Source organism: Dendrobates tinctorius, unplaced genomic scaffold (genome assembly GCF_039654945.1).
Source record: "Dendrobates tinctorius isolate UK_male_01 unplaced genomic scaffold, ASM3965494v1 ptg000173l, whole genome shotgun sequence".
Lineage (NCBI taxonomy): Eukaryota > Metazoa > Chordata > Amphibia > Anura > Dendrobatidae > Dendrobates > Dendrobates tinctorius.
In genome coordinates, this window is record NW_027361840.1 from 724,382 (window position 1) to 746,872 (window position 22,491).

Here is a 22,491-nt window from a genome sequence, read left to right on the forward strand (position 1 = left end):
CCTGACAGCGGGGGCTCAGTGGAAAAACAAGGCAATGGGGGGTAGGAAGTCACCGACGCATCTGGGGCACCGCTAGCACCTTGCAAGTATATAAAACAAAACCATACGGAACCAAATGTATATCCCAGTAGAGTCGCCCACTATGTAGTGCCGTCTCAATGGGAAATGGACACTCCAGCATAACATATTAAACAGAGAAAAAAAGGGGAGTACAAGTCCAATAACATAAAAATAATAAGCAAAGTTTATTAAACATGTAGTACTGACAGTTACATAAATGACAGAAGATATATAGAGGATCAGATAAGTATCTGCTGCTTGTTAGTCCTAAGAATTGACAAAATAAAGTGCTTAATGCCTGTAACAAATATGGGCCATACTTGAGGGATATAAAGGTAAGAGAGATCCTAACAGGTGCGCATCCTGAAAAAATCACTATCCCAAGCCATAGTGCTTACCCATATTGAACTCTGCCAAGGACCACAAGCAGCGCCGCCACCGACGCGCGTTTCGCTTCTTTTTCAAGGTGCCGTACTGTGTTGTGTAAGGGGCCGAGTTATATATCCTGTTACCAGGTGCTCCAATCAAGCGGCGCGTGTGTCCGGTGTTCTGCCCCGGAAGCTGCATCACCACCGGCGACAGCGCGGCGTCGCGTCTCAGACGACGTCACTGTGACGTCACTGACCCGCAGACGCCACTGATGCGCCTCAGCAATGCTCCATGGGCACACACCGCAGACATGCGCACTGGAGCCAACAATCTAGGTAATACATCCAAGAAAGGGAAATGGGTCCTAAATATAACAGATTGTACAAAGTGGATATATATATGAACGAATCCAAAAGATTAATGAATACTAGCTAATAACAACTATATCATTAATAATAGTGAAAATAAAAAATATATAATCCCTTACAATAGACATTAATGTGATTATACTATCAACTATGTATTCCTTTTATATATAAAGGAGAGATGGTGCATGTGAAATGCTTCAAAAAAGGTGCACACATAATACATGTGACATATATAAAATGATGCACCAACGTGAATAAAAGTATTTATCATCTTTTCTTTTTATTATTCATCTTTTTTCTTCTTTTTCTTGTTAATTAAAAATAGTCCCATAAGCCTAACTTGATATGATGTTCTTGAGCCAGGATATAACACCAAAGGTCCCTCCAGATCTTCCCCACTAAACGTCCTAGAAATTACGGTGTTCCATTAAAGATGACTGAAGGGAAACAAACCAATACAGTGAACATACAAACATATATAATAAAAACAAAACCATATCACAACACAAAAATTACAGATATGAGCTAAAACTCAACTGCTCATTGAGTCCAGCCGGTGTGATGGTATCAAGAACTGTGATCCACCGGCATTCCCTTTGAGCTAAGACACGTTTGGTGTCACCCCCCCCTTATTCCCGCACGGATCCTGTCAATACCCCAAGCTTGGAGTCCACTCGGATCACATTTATGTTTCAACCGAAAGTGTCTCGGAATAGGTTTGAGAGCATTAATATCCTCCACTTCACGTGCCTCCATTATATCTCTCACATGTTCTCTTATGCGAACGCGTAGTTCACGTGTAGTTAATCCAACATATATTAGCCCACACGGGCAAACTGCATAATAGACCACATATGTGGTACTACACGTGATGTAACCTCTAATTTTGAATTCACGACGGCCATCCGATGAAGTGAACGATAATGCTCTCCGAAGATTCCTACATGCTAGGCACACACCACATGGAAAAAATCCATTCCTGGGTGTGCCAGCCTGAAAGAAATCTATACTTTTGGTGGTATAATGACTCCTCACTAGCATGTTCTTGAGGGTATTACACCTCCGCGCAGTCATAAGGGGGCGTTCAGAAAGGCACTCACGTAAAATTGGGTCAGTTCTCAGAACCGCCCAATGTCGGTTCAAGATAGATCTCATCAGGTGCCATTTATGATTGTATGTTGAAATAAATCTTACTTCTCCATCCATTTTAGGTTTGGATTTTTTCCACCTGTTTCCCAAGAGATCAACCCTAGAAGATCCTTTGGCCTGCCAGTAACCTCTCCTAATGCTTTTACCACTGTAGCCTCTTTGGGCAAATCTTTCCCCAAGGTCCACCGCCTGAGCCTCAAATAAGGCATCAGTTGAGCAAATCCTCCTGGCACGCAAAAATTGTCCAACTGGAATAGACCTGATCGTGGAATGCGGATGTGACGAGGATGCATGCAGAAGGGCATTCACAGAAGTCTCCTTTCTATATAGATCGGTGTGAATTAAACCATCATCCTGTACTTTTAACATAACATCAAGAAATGTAATTTGATGATGGTGAAAAGCATACGTGAGATGGATATTGAAGCTGTTCTGGTTCAGAACCCCCACAAAGTCATGTAACTCAGAGACAGGGCCTTGCCAGATAAATAGAACATCATCAATGTATCTGAACCATCCCGCAATCTGGGGAGCGGCCAGTGCGCCATCCGAGAAAATCTCCCTCTCCCAATAACCCAAGAAAAGATTAGCATAGGATGGCGCACAGGCCGCCCCCATCACGGTGCCCTGTCTCTGTAGAAAATATCTGTCCTTGAAGGTAAAGAAGTTGTGGGTAAGAACGAACTCCAACAGCTCCCAGACCAACTCACGCATGTCCGGATCTAAATTACTCGTTTCCAGGAAGAATCTGGAAGCCCTCAATCCATCCACGTGTCGAATACTGGTGTAAAGCGATTCGACATCTGCTGTAACCAAAATCATATCCGCATCCACAAACAGGCCATCCAATCTCCTGAGGACATCATTAGTGTCCCTGACATAGGAGGGCAGCGTCTCAACCTGCGGATGTAGATAGTATTCAATGAATTTGCAGGCTGGATCGCATAGCCCCCCCATGCCAGACACAATGGGACGTCCAGGAGGAAGCACAGGATCCTTATGGACCTTGGGGAGAAGATAAAAAGTGGGAATCACCGGAGTATGAACCAAAAGGCCCTGCAAGACTTTTTTAGTTATAATACCTCTTTCATATGCCATTTCAAGAATATTATGTAATTCATTCTGAAAGATCTTAAGAGGACTGTTTGGCAACTGAGAATAATTTTCTTTATTTCTCAATTGTCTGAAGGCCTCTTTTTCATATTTATCTACAGGCCAGAGAACCACGTTTCCCCCCTTGTCAGCCGATTTAATAACAATGTCATCCCAACTTCCAATTTCACATAAAGCCACTCTTTGTTGTGGGGTCAAATTATCGCTTTTTTCATAATTGGTGATGGTCTTAAGATCTTCAGTCACCAACCTTGTAAATATCTCGACCTGGGGACAAAGTGAGAAAGGGGGAAACGTGGTACATCTGGCTGCAATAGGAGGTAAAGATCCACTTACCGAATCTCCATGAGACTCACTCTCCAATTCTTCTAGAGTACGTATTGCCTCAGCTTCTGAGACCGATAAACTTTGGTCTGACAGAGGGCGTGAATGTAATTTTCTAAGGATGATCTTTCGGGAAAACAGGTGGAGATCCTTTACCGCTGTAAAGTAATCAAAATTATTTACTGGAGAGAACGATAAACCAAGTTGTAATACACTTTTGTGAAGATCAGAGAGCACATGTGAGGAGAGGTTAATTACCTCTAGTGTGTTTGTTCGAGCTTTTTTATCACTCTTAGGTGAATTAGCCATTTTTCTTTTGTTGGTTTTTCCATTCTTCTAACATCTATCTCTCACATGATCCCTCCTGTCCCACAAAGGCCGTACACCATCTGAAGTATTCATGGGTTCTTCCAGTGATGATACCGATGAAAGTGAGGTGGACCTTCCTCTTATGGGATTTTTATTATTATTACCATTCATTTGGCGATAACGCCATTTATAAATCCGATCCTGTTGTCGATCAGTAAGGTCACGCTGATATTTTTTAGTTTTTCTCTGAACAACCTCCGTTTCACATTTTTTTAAAAATGTCTCCACCTCCAATTTCACCTTGGCTGCCATCTCACCAGTAAGGTTTTTATTCACCTCATCCTGTATAGATCCAATTTCTACATCTAATTCATTTAGTTGTTTTTCATTATATTTAGACAGTAATTCCATATATTTCCTTGAACATGTGGAAGCAGCATCCTCCCACTGGTTGACAAACTCACTGTCATTAATATTAAAGGATGGGAACACTTGTATCCGTAAGCCTCTTGGTATGAGGCCACAGATTAGGTACTTATCCATGAATGCCTTATTCCACCATAACCGTGTACGTTTATTGAGTAGCTCTTTATATTTAATAATCAATGTACTAGTGTCACCAAATTTACAATCCGTATTGATACCAGATCCTTCATTAAAAACTTTATCAAGTTCAGTCTGCCACGCTTTCTCGCGTTCACGGAAATCCATGTGTTCCTTATTGGTAACTGTGAAAACACAGATAGCAAGCATATAAAACAAAACCATACGGAACCAAATGTATATCCCAGTAGAGTCGCCCACTATGTAGTGCCGTCTCAATGGGAAATGGACACTCCAGCATAACATATTAAACAGAGGAAAAAAAGGGGAGTACAAGTCCAATAACATAAAAATAATAAGCAAAGTTTATTAAACATGTAGTACTGACAGTTACATAAATGACAGAAGATATATAAAGGATCAGATAAGTATCTGCTGCTTGTTAGTCCTAAGAATTGACAAAATAAAGTGCTTAATGCCTGTAACAAATATGGGCCATACTTGAGGGATATAAAGGTAAGAGAGATCCTAACAGGTGCGCATCCTGAAAAAATCACTATCCCAAGCCATAGTGCTTACCCATATTGAACTCTGCCAAGGACCACAAGCAGCGCCGCCACCGACGCGCGTTTCGCTTCTTTTTCAAGGTGCCGTACTGTGTTGTGTAAGGGGCCGAGTTATATATCCTGTTACCAGGTGCTCCAATCAAGCGGCGCGTGTGTCCGGTGTTCTGCCCCGGAAGCTGCATCACCACCGGCGACAGCGCGGCGTCGCGTCTCAGACGACGTCACTGTGACATCACTGACCCGCAGACGCCACTGATGCGCCTCAGCAATGCTCCATGGGCACACACCGCAGACATGCGCACTGGAGCCAACAATCTAGGTAATACATCCAAGAAAGGGAAATGGGTCCTAAATATAACAGATTGTACAAAGTGGATATATATATGAAGGAATCAAAAAGATTAATGAATACTAGCTAATAACAACTATATCATTAATAATAGTGAAAATAAAAAATATATAATCCCTTACAATAGACATTAATGTGATTATACTATCAACTATGTATTCCTTTTATATATAAAGGAGAGATGGTGCATGTGAAATGCTTCAAAAAAGGTGCACACATAATACATGTGACATATATAAAATGATGCACCAACGTGAATAAAAGTATTTATCTTCTTTTCTTTTTATTATTCATCTTTTTTCTTCTTTTTCTTGTTAATTAAAAATAGTCCCATAAGCCTAACTTGATATGATGTTCTTGAGCCAGGATATAACACCAAAGGTCCCTCCAGATCTTCCCCACTAAACGTCCTAGAAATTACGGTGTTCCATTAGAGATGACTAAAGGGAAACAAACCAATACAGTGAACATACAAACATATATAATAAAAACAAAACCATGTCACAACACAAAAATTACAGATATGAGCTAAAACTCAACTGCTCATTGAGTCCAGCCGGTGTGATGGTATCAAGAACTGTGATCCACCGGCATTCCCTTTGAGCTAAGACACGTTTGGTGTCACCCCCCCTTATTCCCGCACGGATCCTGTCAATACCCCAAGCTTGGAGTCCACTCGGATCACATTTATGTTTCAACCGAAAGTGTCTCGGAATAGGTTTGAGAGCATTAATATCCTCCACTTCACGTGCCGCCATTATATCTCTCACATGTTCTCTTATGCGAATGCGTAGTTCACGTGTAGTTAATCCAACATATATTAGCCCACACGGGCAAACTGCATAATAGACAACATATGTGGTACTACACGTGATGTAACCTCTAATTTTGAATTCACGACGGCCATCCGATGAAGTGAACGATAATGCTCTCCGAAGATTCCTACATGCTAGGCACACACCACATGGAAAAAATCCATTCCTGGGTGTGCCAGCCTGAAAGAAAAAGGGGGCTTTCAGAAAGGCACTCACGTAAAATTGGGTCAGTTCTCAGAACCGCCCAATGTCGGTTCAAGATAGATCTCATCAGGTCCCATTTATGATTCTATGTTGAAATAAATCTTACTTCTCCATCCATTTTAGGTTTGGATTTTTTCCACCTGTTTCCCAAGAGATCAACCCTAGAAGATCCTTAGGCCCGTCAGTAACCTCTCCTAATGCTTTTACCACTGTAGCCTCTTTGGGCAAATCTTTCCCCAAGGTCCACCGCCTGAGCCTCAAATAAGGCATCAGTTGAGCAAATCCTCCTGGCACGCAAAAATTGTCCAACTGGAATAGACCTGATCGTGGAATGCGGATGTGACGAGGATGCATGCAGAAGGGCATTCACAGAAGTCTCCTTTCTATATAGATCGGTGTGAATTAAACCATCATCCTGTACTTTTAACATAACATCAAGAAATGTAATTTGATGATGGTGAAAAGCATACGTGAGATGGATATTGAAGCTGTTCTGGTTCAGAACCCGCACAAAGTCATGTAACTCAGAGACAGGGCCTTGCCAGATAAATAGAACATCATCAATGTATCTGAACCATCCCGCAATCTGGGGAGCGGCCAGTGCGCCATCCGAGAAAATCTCCCTCTCCCAATAACCCAAGAAAAGATTAGCATAGGATGGCGCACAGGCCGCCCCCATCGCGGTGCCCTGTCTCTGTAGAAAATATCTGTCCTTGAAGGTAAAGAAGTTGTGGGTAAGAACGAACTCCAACAGGTCCAAGACCAACTCACGCATGTCCGGATCTAAATTACTCGTTTCCAGGAAGAATCTGGAAGCCCTCAATCCATCCACGTGTCGAATACTGGTGTAAAGCGTATTCACGTTGGTGCATCATTTTATATATGTCACATGTATTATGTGTGCACTTTTTTGAAGCATTTCACATGCACCATCTCTCCTTTATATATAAAAGGAATACATAGTTGATAGTATAATCACATTTATGTGTGCACCTTTTTTGAAGCATTTCACATGCACCATCTCTCCTTTATATATAAAAGGAATACATAGTTGATAGTATAATAACATTAATGTCTATTGTAAGGGATTATATATTTTTTATTTTCACTATTATTAATGATATAGTTGTTATTAGCTAGTATTCATTAATCTTTTGGATTCGTTCATATATATATCCACTTTGTACAATCTGTTATATTTAGGACCCATTTCCCTTTCTTGGATGTATTACCTAGATTGTTGGCTCCAGTGCGCATGTCTGCGGTGTGTGCCCATGGAGCATTGCTGAGGCGCATCAGTGGCGTCTGCGGGTCAGTGACGTCACAGTGACGTCGTCTGAGACACGACGCCGCGCTGTCGCCGGTGGTGATGCAGCTTCCGGGGCAGAACACCGGACACACGCGCCGCTTGATTGGAGCACCTGGTAACAGGATATATAACTCGGCCCCTTACACAACACAGTACGGCACCTTGAAAAAGAAGCGAAACGCGCGTCGGTGGCGGCGCTGCTTGTGGTCCTTGGCAGAGTTCAATATGGGTAAGCACTATGGCTTGGGATAGTGATTTTTTCAGGATGCGCACCTGTTAGGATCTCTCTTAGGCTGGTTTCACATTTGCGTTTTTTAGCGCTGGAAAAAAACGCATACGTGCGCATGCGATTTTTCCCCTATATTTAACATGGGTGCGCATACCTGCGCGCTTGTAAGCGCATGTATGTGATTTTCATGCGCTGCGTTTTTTTGGGGTGTGCGTTGGTATTTTCCAGACGCTGCATGTTGCATTTTTTGGCCCTGGAAAAAAGCGCATGCGCACGTATGCGCACGTTTTGCGCTAAAAATGGCCATTATAGCCTATGGATGCGCATACGTGCGCACTGGCATGCGCAGGTATGCGATTTTTTAGCGCTGCGTTTTTTGGGTGGTGTCCACTTTTTATCCTAGTTAGAATCTTCTAAAGTCAAAAAAAAAAAGTCTATATAAAGGAGGTGCCTGCCAAAACTCTGCCACTACTACACTGACAGATTGAAGAGCAGACAGTCAACCAAGAACCCATTATATCAGCGAAGAATGTGAGTATATTACATTATATGCCTGTCCTTTTAAATTATGTATGTACTAATGATTTTTATTATTTTTACATGCAGTATGTCTTCAGAATCCGAGTATTCCCCATCGCGGCAGGAATTGGCGCAAGCAGACCGTGAGGTGATTATTTTCGTGCATCTGGTAAGTATATCTGCTGCTTCTCCAAATCTCTTACGTTTTTTTTCAACTTTCAGACATCGTCATCATCATCTGCGGACGGGACTAGTGAGGGCGAAGAGCAGGAGCAGCGAAGCCAAGTCCCGGTGGTGATACGGAATGTAAGTATCAAATGATTTGTAATGTTCTTTATTTTTTATCTTTTATTTTTACTCTTTTTTTTGTTTCTTTTTTTGTAACTTTTTATTCAATTTAAATTTGATTATTCTAATGAATGTGTTTTGTCTAGGTTCCACAACGGGATGAAGACGTCTACCTGGATAATGAGCAGCTCATCAGCCTGGTCCAGGAGCGTTCGCTGTTGTGGGACAGCCGTGACCGGCTGTACAAGGACAATGTGGTGACCCGGCGGCTATGGAATGAGGTGGCCGCAGCGTTGATGGATGGCTGGGACAGCGCCACAGCATCCTCCAAAAAGGCGTTTAGTGAGTATTTCCCTGCTCTGTATTGTGCCGCAGTGACTGTTGTCCTTGACGGCACTGTTGGGTTTCATGCTAGGCGTATTCTAGCAGGAAACCCAACAGTGTCATCGGGGTCTACAGTGACTGCTTTGAGTATTGTATTGCTACATTGTGCCGCAGTGACTGTTGTCCTTGACGGCACTGTTGGGTTTCGTGCTAGGCGTATTCTAGCAGGAAACCCAACAGTGTCATCGGGGTCTACAGTGACTGCTTTGAGTATTGTATTGCTACATTGTGCCGCAGTGACTGTTGTCCTTGACGGCACTGTTGGGTTTCGTGCTAGGCGTATTCTAGCAGGAAACCCAACAGTGTCATCAGGGTCTACAGTGACTGCTTTGAGTATTGTATTGCTACATTGTGCCGCAGTGACTGTTGTCCTTGACGGCACTGTTGGGTTTCGTGCTAGGCGTATTCTAGCAGGAAACCCAACAGTGTCATCGGGGTCTACAGTGACTGCTTTGAGTATTGTATTGCTACATTGTGCCGCAGTGACTGTTGTCCTTGACGGCACTGTTGGGTTTCGTGCTAGGCGTATTCTAGCAGGAAACCCAACAGTGTCATCGGGGTCTACAGTGACTGCTTTGAGTATTGTATTGCTACATTGTGCCGCAGTGACTGTTGTCCTTGACGGCACTGTTGGGTTTCGTGCTAGGCGTATTCTAGCAGGAAACCCAACAGTGTCATCGGGGTCTACAGTGACTGCTTTGAGTATTGTATTGCTACATTGTGCCGCAGTGACTGTTGTCCTTGACGGCACTGTTGGGTTTCGTGCTAGGCGTATTCTAGCAGGAAACCCAACAGTGTCATCGGGGTCTACAGTGACTGCTTTGAGTATTGTATTGCTACATTGTGCCGCAGTGACTGTTGTCCTTGACGGCACTGTTGGGTTTCGTGCTAGGCGTATTCTAGCAGGAAACCCAACAGTGTCATCGGGGTCTACAGTGACTGCTTTGAGTATTGTATTGCTACATTGTGCCGCAGTGACTGTTGTCCTTGACGGCACTGTTTTTTTTTATCAACAGTGGACAAAGTCCGAACACGTTGGCGTTCGATCAAGGACCGCTTCAACAGTGATGTTCGTGCTGAGGGCCAGGTTCGCAGTGGATCTGCGTCAAGGACCAGAACTAGATACCGTCACTATCACGCGTTGCAGTTCCTAAGACCGGTCCTTGCCACAAGATCGTAAGTATTATACATTTTGGGTTTCTATTTTTATTAATCTGTGTTTTTCTAATCCACAGCTGATGCTTCTTGTAAAGGCATGGTAGTAATGATTTTCCTTTCTTCCACAGCACCTGGAGCAGCAACCTGGCCCTGGAGCGGTCCTTCCTCGGACGTCCTCTGACCCGTCCCAGCCATCCGACAGCCAGGAAGCACCTTGCAGGTCAACCACACACACAGCTGGTGACCAGGAAGCTGGGCCATCAGGTGTTCCCCTGTCCCAGGTCTCTGCCACTGGTTATGCGGGCACTACCCGCCAGCGGCAGAGGGCCTTGGACAGGAATGTCTTGCCCGAGTTTATGCATTTGAGCGAGACATTTAATTCCAGCCTCAAGTCACTGTCCGACAGAGTTGAAAGCGGTTTTGCACTCATGGAACGTGGTTTTAACCACTTTGAACACCGCTTCAATTCTGTAGAACAGCGCCTTGACCGTCTGGAGGCCGACCTCAACAGACCAGCACACCATTTTTTTAGTAAGATTGAAAAGGGCATGGCGGAACACCTTAGTCCTGATCAACAGCTGAATGTGCTGCAGGCCTGCAACAATGCTTTTTTGCAGGCTATGCAGCATAATCGGTACGGTCAGCAGTCAGTGGTGTCCTTTCCACCTGTGCCACCATTGACTCGCTTCACCTCACTACCGACTTGTGCTGCATACCACTGCACGGACACCTCTATTCAAAGCCAGGACACCCACCGTTACACCAACACAAGTCTGAGTGCAGCTGGTCACTTCACCGACACCACCATGGCAAGCGCTGCTCCTGTCTGGAGCACCACCGCCAATCCCATGCATGCGTGGAGCTCAGCCACCACTAGGCAAACATGGAACAGCCCTGCCGCTACAACAACATGTAGTAGCCCTGCCACCACCACTCTGCAAACCTGGACCATCACTGCCGCCACCAGTCCTCCTGCAAGGACGAGCACTGACAACGAAGAGCAGCAGCAGCCACCTCAGCAGCAGCAGCCACCTCAGCAGCAGCAGCCACCTCAGCAGCAGCCACCTCAGCAGCAGCCGCCACCTCAGCAGCAGCAGCAACCACCTCAGCAGCAGCAGCCACCTCAGCAGCAGCCGCCACCTCAGCAGCAGCCGCCACCTCAGCAGCAGCCGCCACCTCTGCAGCAGCAGCCGCCACCTCTGCAGCAGCAGCCATACCAGCAGACGGGGGACCTACATTCCATCTTTGCCCCTAGTTCAAGGCGAAATCAATCAAGGCGGGCATTGGGCCAAAGTCGGTCCAGGCACACAAGCCTACGGTGACATGCCATTACAACTAATGTACCTGAACAGATTTCCTCTCCTACAAGTGTTCCTAGTTTAATTCCCTTAACTGGAGTACCTTCCCCCACAAGTTTTGTTGCCCCTTCCCCTCAAACACCGTCTTCAACTGCAAGTGTTGCATATTCCCTGCACACCCCCAAATTGAAACCATCTGCCCCCAAACGCCGTAAAAAATAATTTTTAGTTTTATTTTTGTGATAAAAAATAAATTTACATTTGTGGTTCACCATTAATAAGTTTCATTAATGTTGTTTGCGCCGCTCACACACACTGATGGGTAAATACATGTTAAAAACCAACCCAAGGGCTAGTATAGTCATATGTGAAATAACATGGACTAGTATAGTCATTCCAAGGCCTAGTGTAATAACTCTAGTTTTACCAACTAGAATCTGGTTTCATGAAAAACAAACTGTTGAAACTTGTCTAAAAAATAAGTTTCTTTCTAGTTTCACCAGTTTGTTTTTTGTGAAACAAGATGCTAGTTGTTAAAAATCGAGTTATTACAGTAGGCCTTGGTATGACTATACTAGGCCGTGGTTTTTCACATATTACTATACTACTAGCCCCAAGGCCTACTATACTCATATTTGAAATACCACGGCCTAGTATAGTCATTCCAAGGCCTAGTGTAATAACTCTAGTTTTACCAACTAGAATCTATTTTCAAACTGTTGTCAAGTTTCACCCGTTTGTTTTTTGTGAAACAAGATACTATTTGGCCAAAATCGAGTAGGCCTTGTTATGACTATACTAGGCCGTGGTATTTCAAATATGAATATACTAGTAGGCACAAGGCCTAATATACTCATATTTGAAATACCACGGCCTAGTATAGTCATTCCAAGGCCTAGTGTAATAACTTGTAATGGAGCAGATTACATGAGCAGATTACATTCATCCACTCAATGCTGACTTGTATTCCCCATGGACTTTCATTGGGGTTGGGTTTTGAGGGTTGTGTTTTGAGAAAATCACATACTTTGTTTTAAACTAGTTGCACAATTTTCTCTTGAAAAAAAATGGTTTCCTGATTCATGGCCTGCAGCTTTGCTCATTCCAATATATTTCACGCAGACTAGCAATGCTGCATTTTAACTCATATGTGTATTTACCTGCCCAGGTGTGTGAACATAAAAAAATTCAGTTATACATGGGAAGTTTTTTAATTAATTGGATTTTAAAAAATATAGTGCACTCAGTAATGGTATCAAATAAGGATTTTTATTACCATAAACAACAACATTACACCATTTCATCTTGCCAGTGCACCCGTCCTACATCAGAAATAAAGTAGGCCGCAAATTTGTCCCTCATTTGGCCAACTTCAACGGATGACCTGAGAGTGTGCTGAGTGAATTCAGGCAATGGGTTAGGAGCATCATCGTCCAGTTCAAAGGTCGGGTGCTCTTTAGCCATCACAAAGTTATGTAGAACCACACAGGCCTTCACCACCTCATCGACTGTTTCAAGTTTAAGATTAATGGCCGTGCCCAGAATTCGCCATCTGGAAACAAGAATCCCAAAAGCACACTCGACAGTTCTTCTGGCCCTGGTCAGCCTGTAATTAAATATTTTTTTGGTGTGGTCCAAGTCCCGGCTGGAGTAGGGTTTCAGTAAGTTTCCGCACATTTGAAAAGCCTCATCGCCAACCATTACTAAGGGCAGTGGCGGAGCTTCGGTGTGAGGAAGAGGCCGTGGCATAGGGAAATTAAATTGGTTGCCATACAACCTCCGGCCCATGTCTGAGTTTTTAAAAGCCTGCGAGTCATTACCACGGCCAAATGCTCCAATGTCCACTGCTACAAACATACATCCGGCATCCGCAATTGCAATGAGTACTATTGAAAAGTACTTTTTGTAATTATAGTACTCAGATCCCGTTCTTTGGGGTTTGATGATCCGTATGTGTTTCCCATCAACAGCTCCCAAACAGTTGGGAAAATTGCATACTGTCCAGAATTTGTCAGCAATTTCCATCCACTTTTCAGCGGTGGGCAGGGGCATAAATTCTGGGCAAAGAACATTCCAGAGAGCCCGGCAGGTGTCAGCAACAATTCCAGACAAGGTAGAGATTCCAATACGGTACTGGAAGTGTAGTGAAGATAGGGTTTCTCCAGTCGCCAGGAATCTGTGAACAGACAAAGAAGTAAAATTAATATTTATGTATATTATTTTTAAAAACTATAAAATAAAATATTAGTACATTCACGAAAACTAATTACCCAAGGTTTTGAATACTAAATTTACAAAAAAAAACATCAGACCACACCCCTTTGTTTTTAAAACATACCGTAATGTCACCAGTAGCCGTTCCTCAGGAGGAATCGCACGACGGAGCTGTGTGTCCTGTCTCCGGATGGATTGTTGGACACGAGCAAGCAAATCCATGAAACTTTCGTGGGACATCCGGATATAATCAGTAAATTTCTCCGGGTTTGCACGTAGCTCGCTGTAGAGGGTGTGGTATGCCCCACGGCTCTCCCGGAGTTCAACAATCGGATGTATCCACATACGCCGCCGTCTTCGCTGCCTCTCTCTCTTCCTTTGTTCATGGCAAGCAACTGCATATGCCTGAGCCATCGCGATGTCCAAATCCAAGTTGAAGTGAAAACTCTTCCAGCGCAGATCCATGGTCACGAGAAGAATCAAGCAAATGTGAAGAATACTGTAGACAGGGTCTATATATATTAACATACCACACCCACAATGAAGTCCCATTGGTCTTGTGTGTTGTTGAATGGTTGTTTTTTCTTTTTTGTGGGGTTTTTCCAAAATCTGTAAAAAAACGCAAACGCACAAAAAACACATACAAACGCGCAAAAACGCTGCGTTTTTTTCCTGCATGCGCATTAAAATGCTTGAAAAAAACGCAGCGTTTGTATGCATTTGTATGCGTTTTTTTAATGCGTTTTTTTGCGGGAAAAACGCGCTGCAAAAAAAAGCAAGTGTGAAACTAGCCTTACCTTTATATCCCTCAAGTATGGCCCATATTTGTTACAGGCATTAAGCACTTTATTTTGTCAATTCTTAGGACTAACAAGCAGCAGATACTTATCTGATCCTTTATACATCTTCTGTCATTTATGTAACTGTCAGTACTACATGTTTAATAAACTTTGCTTATTATTTTTATGTTATTGGACTTGTACTCCCTTTTTTTTCTCTGTTTAATATAGCACCTTGCAAGGCAGGGTTAGCATGGTTGAAATGTGGCAAAACTTCATAAGCACGCCACGAGATCCGGCACCACATTTTGATACGGTCCATATTAGCAGGAGGCAGCAATAAAATAACAGTGGAAGAGTACCTGTCCACATGTCTCCACAGACAGATGGGTCTGCCCCATTTAACTTCCAGGTCTCCAAATTTGACACATGGCCTGGGCTTGCCCTTTATGCCTTGGAGATGTTGGCCTGCCCGGCGGCAAGTATACTGTCGGAATGTGTGATTAGCACAGCAGGAGGTGTGATCACAGACAGGCGCATGCGCCTGTCCACAGCCAACGTGGGGATACTAACATTCCTTAAAAAGAATAAGGCATGCATCCAACAGGACTTATCCATACCTTTGGATGACTAGACAACTATAACAGCTGCACCCAGCCAGTCTTTCACTCTATTTGCCATTTGTTTAATTTGGGGGCTCCTCCCAAAAAAAAGAACCTACACCGCCATGTCCACCTCCAGTTGGACCTCCGTCCGCTGGTTGTGGCATGATATTTTATTTTGAGTTCATTCTATGTTCTATGAAGTCACTTCACCTCCCAAAAAAAGTGTTGGATTACTTCTCCCTTGCCTCTTCCACCGATACCGAGAAGTCCACCTCTTCCACCACTTACACCTATGCCTCATGGTTCTAGATAGCTAGTTTTAGTTTTGTAAATTGTAGGTTGTTTTAAGTGACTTACATTGGATTAGTCCCCCCTTGCCTCATCAACCCATACCAACATGTCTACCTCTTCCTCCACTTGGACCTATGCCTCATGGTTCTACATTGTAGGTTGTTTTAAGCGAGTTACATAAAAAATAATTTAAAAAGTGATGAATTAAGGCCCCGTCACACTTAGCGATGTACCAGCGATCCTGACAACGATATGACCCGGTCAGGATCGCTGGTGCATCGCTAAGTGGTCGCTAGTGAGCTGCCAAACAAGCAGATCTCACAGTGACATAGCAGTGGTCGGTACTTACCTGTCAGACGCGGCGATGAAGACGCCCTCCCGCCTGCATCCACGCGTCGCTCGTTGGCGCCAGCAGGAAGCAGCCGACGAGAAACAACCCAGGATGTTCTCGCGCGATCAGCGATAACCAGTGGGGGAGCCGGTCAAAGGTAAGTATCACACATAGCGATATCGCTAGCGATCTCGCTTAGTGTGACGGGGCCTTTACTCTTCCCTTGACTCTTTATTTATTTTACTCACTTATATGGTGCTATCATTCCACAGCGCTTTACAGACATTATCATCACTGTCTCCATTGGGGTTCACAATCTAATTCCCTATCAGTATGTCTTTGGAGTGTGGAAGGAAACCGGAGGACGCAGAGGGAACCCTCGCAAACAGGGGATGAACATAAACTCCTTACAGATGTTTTTCTTTCATTGGATTTGAACCCAGGACTCCAGCGCTGCAAAGCTGAAGTGCTAACGATTGAGCCACCATGATGTCCTACCTCATTTACCTATACCCCCATCGTCCGCTTTCTCCTCCACTTGCAACTGTTCCTCCTGGTTCAAGATTCTTATTGTCACGGAGTTGCCACGACAGAGAGGCGCCAGAAGACCGCGCTGTCTGATTTCTGCTATTCCTGCACTGACTAGAAGCACTTCATCTTCATAAACGGTGCAGGTTTCTTCCGGCAGTGCAGGGGTTAATCTTCTCAGTGGAGAGCTCCCAAAATCTTAACTGCCTTTAGGCTCTCAGCTGTTCACTGTTGGCCACTGTCCTCGCCTATATCAACTGGACTCTGAAGAAGCAAAAGAAAAAAAACGATCTATGGTCCATCTAAAATCTTTCTTTATTGTCACAGATTAAAATAATCTAAATGTCAGATATATTAAAAATCAAGTATCTGTATGCAAAAGCAGAGCGCACATATCCGGTATACATATCAAGAATGATGTGGATAAAAACAAAAATTATATGATATATAAAAGTGAAAAAAATGTGTCATACATCGTAAGAAAAAACATCCAATATAAAGTGCACAAATGTCAAAAAGGAAAAATCCTACATATAAAGTGCATGCAGTATATAAATATGTCACAAAAACACATGTGAAACAACCGTGCGTATAAGAAATCCAAAATAAAGTGCAAGTGCAGCCGACACCACCAGGTGTCAGTGTATCCACATCACAAACGACCAAGGAGTAGAAGTATCTGAGAAATAAGTACATCCATAATACCGTCAGTAAATGATGAGTGACCTGCACAGGAATATACTCCTGGCCACCTGGACATGTCCCCGGCCATATAAAAGCAAGCAGACATGTTGTTTTGCTGGCGCCATTTTCTCAGTGTCACGGTGCAGAGAGGCCGCTCCTCCGCTGCTGCTGATGAAAATGAACTTGTCAATTAACTAGATCGGATCCTGTCCTGTGTGAAATGGATCTTCCAGCATCGAAGTAGATTGTCCAAATACTGGGACCTATCCAGGTTTGAAGTGCCTTTAGGGGTCCTATATAATGGAAAACCCCCAAAAGTGATACCGTTTTAAAAACAGCACCCCCTGACATAGTGAAAACTGCTGTCAGGTAGTTTATTAACTCTTCAGGTGCTTTTCAGGAATTAAAGCAAAGTGACATTACAGGAAAGAAAGCGTGTATTTTTACCACCTAAACGTCGGTAACTTCTGAACAGGCCGTTACAGCCGGCAGACTCTAAGGCCGCTATTTGCTCGTTGATTGCCAAAGCAAACATCAGGACCACAGAATCATGATCTCAGAGTGCTGATGGGGATAAAGAGTAAGCCCCCACACTCTGTTAACCATTTATATGATATAGTCATTATTGACAGCAGCATCTAAGGGGGTTAAACACACATGGACGTGACAACCCTGATCGTGACTGATGCAGCAAGTAGTCAGCTATAGTGTCCAGCGACAGCTGCTGGATTGTCGTATGGGGAGGCTAGCCTCTTATATGTCAGGTCAGTTAAAAGACGTATTGGTGGTCATTAAGGGGTTAAAAATCGTTAGTTATAACAATGTTGTTCAGGCACACCATCTAAGAGAATAAATAGTGATTGATTGTTTGTTTAGTGATAGGTGACTGACAGCTGTGGGACTAAGGGCCCCGTCACACATAGCGATCTCACCAGCGAGATCACTGTGTGTGACAGCGATCAGTGACCGGCACCCCCCGCCGCTATCGCTGATCGCTGCAGGAAAGCCCTGGACTTTTCTTTGGCCGCTGGTCTCCCGCTGGCCAGCACGCATCGCTGCGTGTGACAGGCGGGAGACAAGCGATCAGCTGGTAACTAACGTACACATCGGGTATCCAAGGGATGCATGTCCCTTGGATACCCAATGTGTACATTAGTTACCAGTTCCCTGCATCAGCGCGCTGGTAACTAATGAACACAGCAACGCCGCGCGCTCGGCGTCACTGTGCTGATCGCTGGTGAAGCCGCCTGTCTGACAGCTCACCAGCGATCATGTAGCAACACACCAGCGATCCTGACACGTTGATATCATTGTCGGGATCGCTGGTGAGTCGTTATGTGTGACGGGGCCTTAAGGTTGAGAAACAGCAGGTTACAAGATGGGAAGGGTAAATAAAACATGAGTGGGAAAAAGCGATGTCATGTTAGAAGGGGGAATAGGCTTGGTGTTTGATGTTTAAACAAAGGGGTTTCCAAAACAGGTATCACAAGGATAAGTAATAGGATAGAACCGAAACAAAATTATGAACACAAGAGACCTAACTCAGCGTAATAAAGCGATTGGAGGGTCAGAGAGTATATTTCACTATAAAACAAAGTTTATTAATATAAATACATATAAAAAATTATTGGACAGAGTAGCAGTACTAAAGCAGGACAATTCATGGGGGTAGTAATATAAAAGCATAGCCTGGAGATGCAAAATGACTAATAAATATATGTCCCTAAAATAAGTACAGAGCATGTGCTCAGCAAGAGATTGCACACATATAAATAATGTAAAGGAGAGCAAAATTCATCAAGGGTTATTAGCTGTGCAAATGCAAAGCAACAAAAGTAAACACTGAGATGTAAGCACATTTAGATCCACAGGAGTCTAACGTTTGCTCCTAACGTCCATAGTAACATGTGACATCCTCATGTGAGGTGGAGAGTAAGTTAGATGTAAGTGTCAAAAGGAAACTAAAGTGCTGCGCAAAGTAAAAGTGACAAAGTGCAAATGTTCAGCTGATACTTACATAGTTTATAGGGGAACAGACCCCAACCTGCTGACCCTACGCGCGTTTCGCCATGTCTTCATCAGGAGGCTTGGTCTAAAGCCATGCGGGAGCTAGTATATGTACAGATGGTGGACCAATCACGTGTGTCCACTATTTATTGACATGTGGTCTGTAGAATGCACATATGCAAGCATGACCGCACCACGTGGGGGCACTTCCTCCTGTGCTCGTGGGACGCAAGCCATCCACCGCAGGGATCGCTAACGAACACACTGCAACGCATCGGGAAGGTCCATGTGAGGTTGGGCCCGGGCATGTGCACAAGACCAGACAGCAAGTGAAGGAGAAAAAAGGGCCATGTATCTATATATAGAGCAAGGCAGCAAAGATCAAGAGAAAGCCGGAAGGTGGAGGCGATATAAGATCAAAGGTAATGGTGAGTTCTATATGGAAATGGGATCTCATTCATATTGGCATATATGGAAATTAACCATATGTTGGAAGTGCCCCTAAATCGTGGCATGAAAATATAGAAGGGCATTTTAGTCCAAGTAAGTGAATGAGGTGACTGCGGGTATGTAAAGAAAATAAATAGTAAAAAAACAGGAAAAAAGGAAGGGTTAAAGCCTACCAGAATAATATAATGAGAAAGGGTGAAGGAATGTGGGGAATGAAAGTGAGTGTGAATATAATCCTAAATGTGACCTGGTAGAATTCAATAGGAAGTGCAGGGAAAGTGAAATGGTGCTGGAATAAAATAAACTGCAAATAATTAGTGTACACAAGCCATAAATATGGCTCAATTAAAAGTAACGATGAAGCATGTGAATAACAATAGACACAGTATGGCCCAGTATAGCAATACACACATAATATTACACATAATGATTACTACAAAAACCAATAAAAATTAGGGTAGGTTGAATTATGTACTCAGGGTTAAACCATAGCTCAATGTCCATTCCAGGGATCCCACTGATATGATCCTATTTGATTTATCAGGAACACAGTAAAAAATCCCAGAAAGTCCTGCCCCCGGAATCACCGCACACAATGAGAAATCCCAAGGAATCCTGGTCCCAGCAGGCCAATAAAGTAGTCCCAATCCTCGAACATCCAGTGTAGAGTATAGGCCAGTCAATGGAATGTAGTGCATACATCTAGAAAGAGATTAAAGTTAGAACCACAAATAACATATACTAACATTATACATGAAAACATCTACCCATAACGTAAAAGAGGACCCGGAATCGTGGTTAACATTCAGTCCCTCCGGAATCAAGGTGTTGAGCCTAACAATCCATCGACTCTCCACCTGGGACATTGTCTTAAACAAATCTTACACCCAGCGATACCTGATCGATGGCCATAATTCGGAGACCCCTTGCATCAGAGTTGTGGAGTGCTTTGCAATGTCTGGGAAAGGTCTTTGGTTGTTCATCGTCTTTGGCGTCTTTAGATTTTTCTATGTCTCGCACGTGTTTGCGAATTTTTATGCAAAGTTCCCTGGCTGTCATCCCTATATATGTCTTATTACGGGGGCAGCTGGCACAGTAATTCACCCTTGGGACGTGCATGGTAAGTGCTTTAGTATCGTCCGAGGTATGAAATTCCTTCCCCGCGACAGTGTTAGCACAGACTATACATCGTTTACAGGGAAAGAAATCTTGAGTTTCACCAAAGAAATTAGTTTGGGGGATTCTTCAGGAGAATAATGGCTCTTAACAAGGAGATCAGATAGATTCTTAGACCTTTCAGCTGTGATGAGGGGTCTGAGAGTGAGCGTTTTCTTCAAGATGGAATAGTGGTAGAGAATTCCTATTACTCGTCAAACTCAATTTGGCAGGTGCCTCCCCTATCAAAGTGTGTAACCTCACGCCTCCCCTATCAGGGCATCTGTTGTATCTTGTTCATCATTTTATATGAATTTTATAGAAGTTTGATGTTGTTGTCAGAGAATTTACTTTTATTTGATAGTGATTCTCATGTTATACGAGTTTTATATTCCCAGCGAGTTTTTACTCTTATTTGATCGTCCGATTATCACATAGGACAAAATGTGTTTCACAGGCGAGCTGTCCAATTTGGAGTTGAGTAGCCAATTCCCGACTTAAGGCCCCGTTACACAGAGCGAGATCGTTAGCGAGATTGCTGACATGTCACAGGTTTTGTGACGCAACAGCGATCTCGCCAAGTGTGACACATAGCGGCGACCGGCACCCCGATGCGATATCGCTTATCGTGCTGGAATGTCCTGGGCCATTTTTTTCATCGTTGATGTCCCGCTGCCCAGCGCACATCGCTGTGTTTGACACTATAAAAATGACGAGCGACCTCGTTGGCGACTCAGAACTCAGCGACGCAGGTGTGATTTTGCTCTCTCTTCATCAGAATCGCTGCTGTGTGACAAGGTCCCAACGACCGTCGAGGTCATTACACAGATCGCCGTATTGTTGCTGCGTCGCTGAGTAGATCGGCCTGTTTGGCAGCTTACTAGCGACGCACCAGCGATCCTGACCGGGTCGTATCGTTGTCGGGATCGCTGGAGCGTCGCTATATGTAACGGGACCCTTAATCACTAACACATGTATCTCATATGTGGCCCACAGACAGTTTTTACTCTTATTTGATAGCACTAATCAGACACAGCTCAGTTTAAAAGATTTTATTGTCAAACTCAGCCGGGAATAAATCATCAGATACTCGAAGCAAATCACCGAACACTCGCATCAACAGTATCACAATACAATAATGTAGGACAATAAGGGCTAGAAGATAGCGCCTTATGGAAAAATTTAAAAGATTTTGTTAGGCCCTGTGCACACGGTGCGTATTCTGCTTTGGAATTTTCTGTGCAGAATTCACTAAATCCACAGGTCAAATGGCCTGCATTTTTCCTGCAGGTTTAGTGCATTTTTTGTGCGGTTTTCCACCTGTAGATTTCTAGAATGGAGAAGGCGGAAAACTGCAGCAAAACCGCACAAAAGAAGTGACATGCTGCTTTTTTCATTCCGCACCAAATCTGCGCGGAAAAAAATGCAGCATGTGAACTGCAGATTTTGTTTTACATAGGCTACAATGGTACTGTACATCACATGCAGTTCTGCTGCGGATCTGCAGGGCCAAATCCGCTGCGGATCCGCAGCAGAATCTGCACTGTGTGCACAGAGCTTTAGTCAGATCCAGCTTGCCAGGCAGGGATAAATCAGATGAGCAGACTCCTCAATCGCCAGAGAGGCTGAAACAAATCATTAGCTACTTGGAGCACATTTACCACTGAGCACAGCGGATTGCTCCCTCTATTGGAGTTTGATATCTCACTTTTCACCCCGTGTTATATACAAGTTTGTGTTTGTAAGGAAGGACAGAGACAATATTGTAAAAGTTTTAAAACATTTTATTGCTCATAATTACACCCCAGAATGATTCAGTCACAGATTTTCTGTAGACACGAGAGATTTCAGAAAACACGAAGGACGAGACGCTTGGTCTAGTAAAGAGCAGATGTCACAAATCTGTGAATCCAGAGACTACTCCACTTAGCAAGCAGCTGAGAAATCTATCCCCGGTGTCAGCCATTACTCCCTGCCAGCTAGCACTGACCAACAAAGGAGGCATCCAATCCACAGATACAAGAGCGGTGAGAATGTGGAGAGAAGAGTCAGCAGACGTGTAACTATACAGCAAACAGCAACTGATACACATC

General features: G+C 43.8%; 1 long non-coding RNA gene across 1 annotated transcript; it reads right to left on the reverse strand.

The window, feature by feature from the left end:
- Positions 1 to 1,074: 1,074 nt before the first annotated feature.
- Positions 1,075 to 20,672, reverse strand: LOC141053942 (uncharacterized). The gene is made up of 5 exons (XR_012221284.1): positions 20,141 to 20,672; positions 18,804 to 19,945; positions 16,073 to 16,366; positions 3,396 to 3,541; positions 1,075 to 1,234 (listed from the first exon to the last, which is right to left on the reverse strand). It is a non-coding gene; the product is annotated as an uncharacterized lncRNA (long non-coding RNA).
- Between the last annotated feature and the right edge of the window lie 1,819 nt (positions 20,673 to 22,491).